This window comes from Myotis myotis, unplaced genomic scaffold (genome assembly GCF_014108235.1).
Source record: "Myotis myotis isolate mMyoMyo1 unplaced genomic scaffold, mMyoMyo1.p scaffold_m19_p_9, whole genome shotgun sequence".
Lineage (NCBI taxonomy): Eukaryota > Metazoa > Chordata > Mammalia > Chiroptera > Vespertilionidae > Myotis > Myotis myotis.
The window spans coordinates 22,652,706-22,657,434 of NW_023416401.1; the positions used below are offsets into that span (position 1 = coordinate 22,652,706).

Below are 4,729 nucleotides of genomic sequence, written 5' to 3' on the forward strand. Positions count from 1 at the left end.
CAAGGACCGGGTTCACTCCAGGAAAAGTGTCCTGTGGGCATAGAAGGCTTGGCTGGAGGCAAGAGAAAGGCTCTGGTTGGCAGCCGGCTGAGAAATCATTTTGTGAAGGACTCAGAATGTTGTCTGTTTAAAACGTTCTCACTCCTTTCCTGGCAATCACCCAATTTCTTGGCATAGAGGACCAAACACAAGAGCCTGGTCACTCCTCTGGGTGGGGATAAATTGTTGATAACAGATGGAAGGTGACATCCCCATCCCGCTGAAGGTAACTGTCCTGTGGGAAAGCTGCAATTGCTTACTATGGCCACCAGATGGCAGAGCGGAGAGCAGCACTAATTACAGTGTGGGTGGAACTTGACCTGTGAGAGGGAAGCAGGAGGTGCCTGGGTTACCAGGGATGCTCCAGTGAGGTTCAAGCTGGCCTGACAGTATGGGCTGCTGAAGGGGAGAGGAGCAGTCATTCCTATGTCGCTAGCTCAGGGGTTGGTCTCAGAGTTCATTGGGTGGGCTGCTAGGAGACCAGCATCCCTGGGGATTAAGTGGTTCCTGGCATTCCCTTGCTTCCCCCGCTCCCCTTCCAGCATTGGGCTCAAGTCCATCAATGAGAACTTCCATCAGATGAGAATGGAGGAACAATTTATCTTTTGTATATGTGTGCCCACACTACTTGGAAACAAAGGTGTGCCTCCTGTACTGGCATTAGGCCAGACTCTCTTTTCTTAGCCCTCAGCCCTCCACACTAGCTCCTCACTGGCCGGGCCCCAAGCAGCCACTCCCTGATCACTGAGAGAGGGGTTTGGAAGCTCTCCAAAGACCAGAGAAACTTGACTGTTTGTTTTTATAATTTCATCAAATAAAAGGGTAGGGGATGGAGGACCTTAGTTCTCTTTCCCATCTTGCAAGATGGCGGGTGAAAAGAAAACCGAGAAGCCGGATACTAAGGAGAAGAAGAAACCTGATACTAAGGAGAAGAAGGCTGACACTAAGGAGAAGAAACCTGAAGCCAAGAAGAAGGCTGATGCCGGCGGCAAGGTTAAGGCCCCTCTGCAGCTGAAACCCCGTCCTCGTCAGAGGAATCGGCAGATACTCCCGGTCGGCTGTGTATTCGCAAGAGGCCATGTACAAGAGGAAGTATTCGGCCCCTAAATCCAGGATTGAAAAGAAAAAGAAGGAGAAAGTTCTTGCTACTCTTACAAAACCAGTTGGTGGCGACAAGAATGGTGGTACCCCAGTGGTTACACTCTGCAAAATGCCTAGATATTATCCTACTGAAGATTTGTCTCAAAAGCTGCTGAGCCATGGCAAGAAACCCTTCAGTCAGCATGTGCAGAGACTGTGGGCCAGCATCCCTCCTGGGACCATTCTGATCATCCTCACTGGGTGCCACAGAGGCAAGAGGTTGGTTTTCCTGAAGCAGCTGGGCAGTGGCTTGCTACTTGTGACTGGACCTCTGTCCCTCAATTGAGTTCCTCTTCGTAGAACACACCAGAAATCTGTCATCGCCACCTCCACCAAAATTGTTATCAATGGTGTGAAAATCCCCAAACATCTCACTGATGCTTACTTCAAGAAGAAGAAGCTGCATAAGCCCAGACACCAGGAGGGTGAGATCTTCGACACAGAGAAAGAGAAATATGAGATTACAGAACAGCACAAGGTTGACCAGAAAGCTGTGGACTCACAAATTCTGCCAAAAATCAAAGCTGTTCCTCAGCTCCAGGGCTACCTCTGCTCTCTGTTCGCTCTCACCAATGGGCTTTATCCTCACAAACCGGTGTTCTGAATTTCTTATAAGAACCCGATTAAATAACTAAAAAAAAAAAAAAAAAGAAAGAAAAGGTAGGGGATGCATGGCAACAAAGTTCACTCCCTGCTTCATTCTCAGGATAATGTGTCTGGAAATGAGTTAGAAACTGATCTGACATGGATCTTGAATGAAAAGGTCAAAAGTGTTGCAACTCAAAACACTCCTCTCTGTTTAGTCAGTCCTGACAGTGCCTCCCAAGGAGAGAGGAAAAGACTAGTGCTCCTGGGCCAGGTCGCTGGCAGGTGCTTTCCTAACTTTGTGTCTGTGAAGTGAGCATTACTATTAGTGAAGTGATCACTAGAGGCCTGGCGCACGAAAATTGTGCATGGGTAGAGTCCCTAAGCCTGGCCGGCAATCTGGGCCAGCCAGGGCCTTCTTTCCCCTGGCTGCTGGCTGCTGGCTGCGGGCCGGGGCCTTCCTTTGTTCCGCGCCGCCCCCTGGTGGTCAGTGCATGTCGTAGTGAGCAGTCAAACTCCTGGTTGGTTGAATTCCTGGTCGGTCAAACTCCCGAGGGGATGATTTGCATATTAGCCTTTTATTATATAGGATTCCTATGTTACAGATGAGGAAAGTGAGGCTGAGAGTGTATTAGTTATCTATTGCTGCATAACAAATTACTCCAGAATTTAGCAGCTTAAAATAACAATCATTTATTATCTCATGCAGTTTCTGAGCATCAGGACTTTGAGGGTGGCTTAGTTGGGTGGTTCCTCATTAGATTGAAATCGATGTTGGCTTGGGCTGCAATCATCTGACTGCTTGACTGGGGCTGGGTAATCTGCTTTTAAGATGGCTCACATGGCTGTCGTCAGGAGGCCTCCATTCCTCGCCATGCATCACTGATGAGGCCTCCACAGGGGGCCTGCGTGTCAGTTGTTTCCTCAGGACCAGTAATCAGAGGGAGACAAAGGGGAAGCCACATGCCTGTTTATGACTAGCCTCAGAAACCACATATCATCACTGCTGCCATATTCTATTGGCCACACAGACCAACTCTGATAGAATGAGGAAGGGGACTGCACAACGACACCCATGCCAGTAGACAGGGATCATTGGGGGCCATCCTGGAGGCTTCCCATCACAGAGAGCTCAAGTAACTTGGCCATCAAATGCAGAGACTGAACTTCACTCAAGGCACCCACAGCTCCTTTGGGTATGGTCAGAGGCCTGGGAGTGATATTCAGATAGGCTGATAATTCAATGGTTTATGTTTTTTCACTGTATTGAAAAAAATGGAAAAATGGCAATAATAATTATTTTTCAGGCCACGGGGAAATGGTCATTTTCATTTGCTGTTAGTGGTATGATCAAAATTTAAACTTGGCTTACACTTTGACTCAACCATTTACCATCTAAGACTATTGCATATATTATTTATATTCTATATATATTCACACACACTCAAACACATACAACACATAAACAAGGCTTTATAGCACTATCCTATATAATAAAAGACTAATATGCAAATTGACCAAATGGCAGAACAAACAGTTGCTGTGATGCACACTGATCACCAGGGGGCAGACGCTCAACACAGGAGCTGCTCCCTGGTGGTCAGTGCGCTCCTACAAGGGGAGCGCCGCTCAGCCAGAAGCCGGGTTCATGGCTGGTGAGCGCAGCAGCAGTGGCGGGAGCCTCTCCCGCCTCCGTGGCAGTGCTAAGGGTGTCCGTCAGTTGAACATCCCCCGAGGGCTCCTGGACTATGAGAGGCGCAAGCTGGGCTGAGGGACCCCCCAACCCCCCTGAGTGCACGAATTTTGTGCACCAGGCCTCTAGTCATTTATAATAGGGAAAAATTGAAGAAAAATCTGAGATTGGTTAAGTAAATATTTATCATTATAATGGAATATTATACAGTCACAAAAACAAGACAGATACAGAGTCCAAGATATATTGTTGATTAAATATATCATGTCATAGAACAATATATATACATCCCTGTTGACCCCCTTCCCCCGATTCTCACCCCTTCCCCAGGCCTTCCCCGCACTATTGTTTATCCATGGGCTATGGATATATGCATATAAATTCTCTGTTTAATCTCTTCCTTCCTCCCCACCCCTATTCTGCAATACATCAGTCTGTTGCATGTTTTCAATGTCTCTGGGTCTGTTTTGTTCATCTGTTTATTTTGTTCATTAGGTTCCACATATAAGTGAGATCATGTCATACTTGTCTTTCTCTGACTGGCTTATATTTGCTTAGCATAATACTGTCTAGGTCCCTCCATGCTGTCTCAAAGGGTAAGAGATCCTTCTTTTTTACAGCTGTATAGTATTCCATTATGTAAATGCACCACCGTTTTTTTATCTACTCATCTACTGAAGGGCACTTGGTCTATTTCCAGATCTTAGCTATTGTAAATAATGCTGCTATGAACATAGGGGTGCATATATTCTTCCTGATTGGTGTGTGAGTTTCTTAGGATATATTCCTAGAAGTTGTCATGTTTTCTTAATCTTTTCTAATCTATGAAAATATCTTCATGTTTTTTTTTTCCTGTCTTTCATAACCTTGATATTTTTGAAGCAAGTACTGGCCAATTATTTTGTAGAAAGACCTTAATTTGAGTTTGTCTGGTGTTCCCTCATGATTCAATTGAGGTTATGCATTTTTGGCAAGAATGCCACAGAAGTGACATGCTGTCCTTCTCGGGCCATTATATCACTCATGTTGATCTGTCTTATTACTTGTGATATTAACATGTGCCTGTTAGGTTTCTTCACTGTAAGTTACTATTTTTTCTGTTTGGATTTAATAAGTGTCTTGTAGGGAAGGTACTTTGAGGTTATGCAAATATCCTGTTTCTTATTGTACTTTCACTGGTATTTGCTTGTGACAGTTCTTACCGTGGAGTTTGTCCACTGGTGATTTCCTTATTCCATCATTTCTTCTATACTTATTAATTGATATTCTTTT

General features: G+C 45.3%; 1 pseudogene; it reads left to right on the forward strand.

Annotated features, from left to right (window-relative positions):
* The first annotated feature begins 903 nt into the window (after nucleotides 1–903).
* On the forward strand, nucleotides 904–1,815 carry LOC118663583 (annotated as a pseudogene).
* The last annotated feature ends 2,914 nt before the right edge of the window (nucleotides 1,816–4,729 follow it).